General features: G+C 27.3%; 1 long non-coding RNA gene across 2 annotated transcripts; it reads left to right on the top strand.

Moving 5' to 3' along the window:
* On the top strand, window positions 1-2,873 carry LOC107883290. Of its 2 annotated transcripts, XR_001679192.2 has the most exons (3): window positions 1-49; window positions 457-579; window positions 2,604-2,873. It is a non-coding gene; the product is annotated as an uncharacterized LOC107883290 (long non-coding RNA). The 2 variants fall into 2 exon arrangements; XR_001679191.1 differs by lacking the exon at window positions 2,604-2,873 and having other exon boundaries at window positions 457-707.
* Window positions 2,874-9,000: the final 6,127 nt, after the last annotated feature.

Below are 9,000 nucleotides of genomic sequence, written 5' to 3'. Positions count from 1 at the left end.
CAATTCACATCTGTTACTGCAGTATTTACATAAACAATGGGATAAAGAGGTAAATGAATAATTCAAATAACCCTTTTAAAATAATAAAACTTCATACTAAATGGTTTTTAACATATAATACATACTATTTGATACATTTATAAAATTAAAATAAAAAATACTTACTTACTATTTTTACATTATATTGGATATTATAATTGATAAAATATTCAAATAGTAGGGCTTTTTACTTAATTATATATATATTATTTGTGTTCCAGATAGCCATATATATATATATGGTATTTAATTATTTGTATTAAAACTTTAATTATGTACCTTCTATACTAACTAATTGTACATGAAACATACCAAGCTTGTTCTTTTTTATCTTCGATATCCATTTCTATATGATTGTAAACTATAGGCAAATCTAATATTATTTACACTAACATTTATGTATTAATTATATTCTAGAATGGATGTAAAAAAAGGGCATTGGTTGAAACAAGTGAAGAATCTGCCTCAACATCTAGAAAACGACCAAGATTAGATACAGATGTTACATTGTAAAACATATTTCGATTAAATAATTCAAATGTAGGCATTTTTAATGTTTTTTAACTAAAACTTCTGATTTGACTGTTTTTAAGAGATATAAAAATTTGCTAATTTAAGGATGTATTTTATAGTCTAGACTATTCCCAGGTAGAATTTTGCAAGGCTGGGCAAGTTAATGATTTTTTTTAACTCAGTTAAGTTAAGTTAATATGCACCAATAACAAAAAGTTAAAAGTTAATTTAACTATAGGTTAACTCAGTTAAGTTAAAAGTTAATACACACTTTTTGTTAACATTTTATTAAGTTAAAAAAAAGTTAATTTGTTTATACAACGCTAACATACTTAATTTTTTTCCAACCCAAAACTAAATTATAGACTATAGGGTTTATATTTTATACAGTGTTTGCATATTAGTTAAATTCGAATTATATACATTTTTTACTTTAAACAATTCACGGCAAATATTTTTTGACATGAAAACGAAATATACTGAAGTAGTGAAATATGATAAAATTAAAAACAAAATAAATTAACTTAACTTACTTCTTGAAATGAAAAATTAACTCGTTAATTTCACGTTAATTAAAAAAGAAATTTAGTAAGTTAACAGTTAATTTAATGAAAAGCCAAAATTAACTAGTTAAGTTAAAAAGTTAATATAAAATTAACTTATTAACTTAACTTTAACTTTTTAACTCGTTAATGCCTTGGAATTTTGTATTGATAATATTATAATATTATAATCATGAAAAATATTTTTAAACAAAAAAGTCTAATACAATCAATTATACAATGTCCAATTTTAACCTGCTGTACCACAGAGCGGCATCAACTTGCCTACCTTTTAATTTCGATGAATGTATTGATTTTACAATATGTATTTTTTTTTGCGTCTGTCATCATGGTTTGGGACTATAAAAGTGGATGTCACACTTGCCTGCTTTTTTTCATTGAAGATAACTTTAGTAATTTCAAAGCCTTAGTTAGTAATCCTTAGTTCATTTTCATTTATTTTCATTATATTGTATTTATATGCAGTCTCGTAAAGTATTTGAATAAATGTATTCAAATAAAAGTATCACGTATTGTCCGTATCGGCCAAATCATATGTGGTCAAAATGTATTAATAACTTATGATTACGTTATATGTTTAATTATTAATTAATAAATGTTAAATACCAATCATTCAAAAACTGTCAAAAACTAGTTGTGAAAAAAAGTATTCTGATAGTATTCGATTTTATTTAATGTATCACCAAATTAACATTTATTATTTCTATAACAAAATTTTATACTAAGAATATTGTTGTAGACCTTTCACAATATTATACTTAATTACAGTTTTATATTACAATGCGAAACTATTGTTAATTTATGTGTTAAAATTAGTGTTGAATGTTTTTATATAAAACAAAATATTATGCATTTCTAATTATTTTGACATTCCATATAAGTTTATTATAATATGTAGGAGCCCGGTTGTGGAGTGTTTGTCAAAAACGTATACATTTTATATGGCTTATACCACATCGCTGTTTATTATAATTTCTAAGCTCAACATTAATTGAATGGTCATTAAGTTAAACCTAATTATTACATTATGTTTATTTGATAATATTTTGATTATAGTGTTAAAAATAAATCAATTAATGATTTGGATAAAGAAAATTGTAAAAAAATGCCTATATTTTATACTTCATAGTAACACCATTTAGTGTTGTTAACTTAATATTAGACATTAGAGTGAATTTTGACATAATATTATACAATTTAAAGATATGAATATAAAATAGGATATATAATTGGATTTTTATTTGTATTTAAATTTCTATGTGATTAATGAACATTTTAAAATTATTTATAATTTTATACATATAATAATAATTATTTATAATCATAAGCTATTTGAATATAAATAAACAGATCAGTACCTACCAAATGTAGTATGGTTATATATATATGTATTGGTCTCTAGTGTAATACAATGTCAGTGTTTCTTGACATATATTAAATAAAAATATATGTAAATTGTATTATGAGTAAAAAATTAATTTGTTTCAGGTTGAGGTCTGGCCTATACCTCGAGGATTGCTGGCAAAGTGACTTGTATTTTAGATGCTATGTATGCTTTACGGTAGTGTTTTGTGGACAAATATTGTATTCTTAGGTTGAAATATCAAATGTGCATTTTTATGTAACATGTATAGAATACAGTGGTTTTTTATAGATTAGTATAATATATAATAGTTATATTGACTAGGTTATGGTTAATTAAATACAGTATTCTACATGAAAATAATTTGTGATTATAAAATCGTACACAATAACATATAATTTAATATCAATTATCATCTCATATTTTGTAACTATTCTCTTTATTTTGATATCTCCCTAAAAGTTTTAGTACTTGTTAGTTTTTGTTGCTTACTAGTACTATTTAAGTTACTGTAGATACATAAACATTTTACTGAATGTTTATATTTTAATTTTTTATTCACGGTAACATTTTGACTGTTTAACGACATTGTCAGTTTTAAATTTTTTTTAGATTTTTTCTATAATATTGTCAAGGAAATGTTATTTGTTGGGTGATAATGCGTAAAAATTTAATACAAGGCTCTTGATATATTGTTACAATAGCAGTTGAAAAATATTAAAATACATAGGCACAGTTTTTTTTTTATCTAATATATAAAATTCTCGTGTCACAATTTTAGTCTCGATACTCCTCCAAAACTGCTTGATCGATTTTTATGAAATTTTTTTATGCATATTCAGTAGGTATGAGAATCGGCCAACATCTATTTTTCATACCCCTAAGTTATAATTATTTTGTAGTTAAAAATGTATAAAATATTCAACTTTTATAGCTAAAATTGAAAATTTAAAATAAGGTTCCGCGTAAATAGGTTATACATAAATTACTTTATTCACAATAATATCATCAAATATACATTAAAAAAATATATACAAATATATTTTACTTTGTAAACAAGTATACAAAGTAATATTATAGGCTGACTGACCGTTAACAAACATTATCAATTTTCAATATTTTTAGTTTATTTTTCTATGAATGTCAATAAAATTTTATTTGTTGTGTAAAAAGGCTTCAAAATGTAATATGAGGCTTATAATATATCGACACAAAGATGTTTGAATAATATTAAAAATCCAGTCACCATTTTTTTTATAAGCATTTATAGTTCAAATTTTGACTAAAGGCATAAAAATCACAAAACTGTGCAGATTATTTATAGTTAGAAATAACTAACAAATTTTTTTTTTAAATCTAAGACTTATACTGAAGAATACCAAGTACCCACGGTTATTAGCTGTTGAATAACGAAAAAATAAGAAAATCTTTGTATGAGAGTTTGTTAATTTACGGGTAAATGTTCAATGTATAAATTCAATCGATTTTGGTTTTTGGTACAACTCTAAAATAAATTACCGTTACTAAAATACAAAAATGTATGCGGCTGTAGTGATCTGCAGGTTTTAATTCTTGAATCATTTGCACCTTATATGGGTGAAAGTTTAGGTCGTTGTGTAAAATCCGACGTAGAAGTCTACTGGATAAATTTAACGATAACGCATGTTTTCGTGCAGAACGTTTCGGACTCTTGAGGCTCTGACAGCAGTGACGTTTTCAGGTGTGTGAATGGTTTTTTGTCGTACAGGCTTCTTTTTTAATGCTGAACCCGTTTCTTCAAAGTCGGTTATCCATATTTGAATAGCCTTAGCCAATGGTACCGACTACCGAATCATGGCGTTTAAGATTAAAATGAAGACGAAATGCACGCTTTATGGCTACGTAACTCATTATTTTTGTAAAACAATTTTATCGCATAAGCACGTTGTTTACCCCTCCAGTGTTCCATGTTTATTAAATGGCTAGAACTATTAATAATATTATTGAGAATTCTTATCTTAATTACTACTCAGAAAATCTATTTTCAAAATCAGCCGTTTCAGTGCCCCACCCTGTACGGCTGTATCTATGAGATTAAACTATCGTACGAAGTTATTACTTAAACGATGTAATAAATTTACTAAAAAATCTATTTCATCGTAAATCGTAATGAGTTTATTATTTTACATATTATGTACCTATTTCAAAAAGTAATTAGGTTATAATTAATATAAAATCGAGTTATGTTGTATATCAGGGATTGGCCGGATGCGGCCCGCGAACCATTTTTCACTGACCCATGCTACATGTCAATTTAGTTTATAAAAATATAAAATGTTAAGATTTTTCGGTATTTTATTTTATTATATTTATAAAATTATTAAAATCGATATAATGTTTATCGTAAAACATGTAGATGTAAATCCTTATTGAACTGTTAAATTTAAATATTATTATATTATTTATAGGGGTATAGCAAGGTGGATACCTTGGAGTACCTATAGTTAACATTAGATTTTTTTTTTGCTTTTTATGTTCTCTGGCCCGCTAGATTTTTGCACATTCAAAATTGGCCCTCTAGTAGCATTGAGTTGCCCATCCCTGTTGTATATATACCTGATATGGAGTCGGGTTAGGCTATTATATATCACGGTTTGTTTATTAGTGAAAATATTTTATCAAAAAAGACTACTACGTAAGCTTTAATTAATGAATATAAAATTGATTGCGAATTGTAGATTAGAAGCAAGCGCGCCACGTGCCAGTACCTACATGAGAAAATATAAGTAATACAATTTACGCACGCAAGTACGTAATGGTCAACTGCATTGACATTTGACGCGAAACGTTCAAAACGACGGTTCGTAAATAATAATGTACCTACCTCTCCCGCGATTACGATGCCCAGACCCAGTCTACTCGAGTAGACGATGACGCCCATCTCTCACCAAGACGGCCTCTTAAATTATGATATCAAGTTTGTCCAGATAAAGACAAATTAAATTTTACATTGCTTCAAAGTGTTGTATTAAAGTGTTTCATTTGCCCCATTAGGTCGACGGTTTTGTGCCTCTGTCCCTTTTTCAAAAAATGATGGGTTGATTAGGTTTTTAATTTCTGTTCTTATATTGGGTACTATTTCATTTAAGTCAACAGCAATGTTGTACAATACTGCAGTTGCCACAACGACTCATTCAACATTTGACACATTATTATTTATTCCAACCGACAAAATTGGGAATCTACGCTTATACACTCCAAAGCTCCAACCTTATAAGGAATCTTGTATTACATATTCTGCCCTGCTACCAAGAATTGCAGCAACTCCAAAATTGTGAAAAGTGAGGTTATATAATATTCTTAATAATTAAACTATCCCGCGTCTTTTTTTACGAAGGTAAAATGCAGTAAAAACCACTATAAACTCCTTTAAAATCGATTATTGTTTCAAAGAAATTCTGGAATTCAGGTAAAACAGTAAATACAAAGCAAAAGTGCAGTAAAGCCATATACTAAGAACAAAAGCAGCAAGTCCATGGATTTACTGCATTATTTCTTAGGAATCGGATTTCTAGAAGTCTTACATGCTCTTTCTGTATATTGCCTTAGTAATATTGTGTGTTCAAATGGCTTCTTTTGCCGTAACTCCACTAACCTATGTTGTAACAATATTTTATTAATCTACCTTTATATCTTGATACAAGTAAGTATCTAATCACTACCGTTGTTGTTATTAATGTTAATATTATTATTATTTACATAAATCAGAAAATAAAGAAATTATGTTTTAAAATGTTTTATTACTAATTAGTGTTTTTTATCTATTCAATTTACAAATCAATCTATAATATACTTTTATTAGGTATAATTATGATATTTTAGTATTTATATTTCTTGTGCTTGGGTAATTAATTAATTTCATAAATATAATTAATAGGCTTTTTTACTGGGAAAAGATTATTAACTTAATCAACTTTATATTTTAGTTTAACTTAATGTTCCAGTAGAAGGCTGCTGCAGAGTGCACATAATATAAAAATTAAAAATCATAGGAATGGATTTACTGCATTTTGTAAATTTAATGTGGGTTATTTCCTAAGTAAAAATGCAGTAACTCCTATAATATGTTTAAAAGTGGTCAAAAACATACAAATGAATAAAGTACAAAAAATATATATCAACAAATAACTTTAACATCTTTTAAAAATCATTTATAGAAAAATCATTAAAAAATAATAACTTCTGGGTCAAAAATTAAAAAAACCTTTTAACACGATTTCCCAAAATTTCACTTTTTGGAGTTACTGCAATTCTTGGCAGCTTCGAATTTTATTCGTATTGACTCAAAACGGTGGAAAATGTAATACAAGGTTCCGTATAAGTTGATATAATAGCAGTTGAGAAATATTAAATTGCTATATGCACGATTATTTTTTATAAGTATTTAAAGTTTAAGTTTTGACAAAATTTACGAAAATCTTGAAAATTTTTAAATTAGTTCGTAGTTAAAAAATTAAAACACGTTACATTTGTATAGCTAAGGATTGAAAATTTAAAACAAAGATAGCTCATACAGTAACCAAAAAATCTAAAAAATATATAAACATTAAACAATGTTATTTCTATAGATATTTTTAAGTTCAAATTTGAATTTTATTTTATAATACTGTGATATATTTATTTTATATAGGTTCTAAGTACTTACTACAGATGAATACCCCGATGCGCTGTTTTGTTTTTGTGGAAAATCTTATATACTATTATATTCGCCAAGTATGTGTATTTCGGTTAAAGCGTATCTCAGTTTAGTGTATACCTACCTCGGTTCAAATCGGCGTCAGTGTACCTATATAGCTTTGTAGCGAAAAAGTCGACCTAGATGGGCAACGAAAGTCGTGGATTTAACTATTAGTATATATTTTTTTAATGTGGTTTTGACTAGTTACTTTTTATCTTAAATTTTCTGATACCTTTATTTAAAAACAATACCTGAGATTTTCTTCAAAACCAATTGAAGTTAGTTTTGGAGTATATAAGCGCTGCAGACCTACATTTGGTTTCAAGTTGCAGTCTTTAACTTTCTTAAGTATTCTTAAATTTAATATATTTTTAATTATTATATATTTTGACCATTTATAATATGTTCTACGTGCATCGTCATCTTGCATTTGACTCCATTTGTACAGTACAAATTGTACTCCACTTGACACACTCGGCAGTCTTGCAATTTATTTTATGCCAATTTTGTGATAATATGGTGTTGGTAGGTAATTTAATGTTTTTTTATTATAATAATATTTTATTAGGTAGGTATATACCTACCGTATACACGATCTGTACTAAAACACCAGGAAATGTCTACTTTTTTAATACGAAATAAAAACAATAAGTCCCAATTTTATTATTGGTTTGTAACGTTCTCAACAGCGTCGAAGAGTTGAATGGATGGTATTTAGGTAGGTAAGTGTTGAAATAATAAACTTTGACGTAGATATATTATTGCAAAAAATATGATAAATAATTTACATTGAAAATGTTTTAAGTCTAATTCGACTCAAGTAAAATAACTGTTGGTAGTTTGAGCGAGTTGTTACTATCAACTTAAGAAGGCTGCTCTTCCGGTGGCAGGTGGTTCATCTGACGAGCGTTGGTATTATGCCTCCTATGATTTTAGCACCACCGTACATGGTAAATGAACCATGTACATGGTCATCTCGCGGTCTAAGTCTAGGGTGAGAATGTCACACGCTGTGCACACGCCGGATGTCTCTTACATAGTTACATATTATATTATTTATTGTTATTGTGATATTTTGTGGTGTTATTTTACATAGTATAACAGCCCAAATCCTGCACGGGCATACTACGAGTTATTTATATACGTAGTCATATTATATTTATTACCTAGCTCTCGGATACTATTTTAAATTTTGTATTATCGATGTAGGTAGGTATACGCGCTAGCATGCATTATTGTTATTACCTATTATCGTTATATATATAACGCGGGCGCGTATAATATATTAATAAGTAGGTACACATTATGTTATTATTTATATGGGTAGAGTCACAGCTCGCTGCAGGTAAATACAATAGTTAAATATAAACAATAGATACAAATATTAACCAATAACTATTTTACAATTATTGTTTCCTGTTCAGTAGGTATATTATTTAAAAATAATATTCAAATTAATACTTCGAATAAACGCAAAGACAAATTAAATAATAGAAAATGACAAAGATCCAAAGTGGTATTAACATTTAAATAATATATAATGTCATTTTAATAGTAAATATTATCGTGTAGATAAAATAATCAGTGGCGGTGTTCAGGGAGGGTTGAAGGGGAGAGGGCGCTTGGATCCCCCTTGGATTGTCTTGTCAACTGATAATAATATGTTCTTAAAGTCATATTATTTTCACGATATAGACTCAGGGCTGGAGAAAGAGGGGGTTTAAGGGGTCGTCAAGACCCCTCACTCATTTAACCTAATATTTCAGTCGGCACATTCACATTGTCAAAAACCAAAAAAAAAAAAA

This window comes from Acyrthosiphon pisum, unplaced genomic scaffold, assembly GCF_005508785.2.
Source record: "Acyrthosiphon pisum isolate AL4f unplaced genomic scaffold, pea_aphid_22Mar2018_4r6ur Scaffold_21039;HRSCAF=22862, whole genome shotgun sequence".
NCBI lineage: Eukaryota > Metazoa > Arthropoda > Insecta > Hemiptera > Aphididae > Acyrthosiphon > Acyrthosiphon pisum.
Note: the sequence above shows the minus strand (reverse complement) of the source record. Positions and strands in the feature narration are given on the sequence as shown.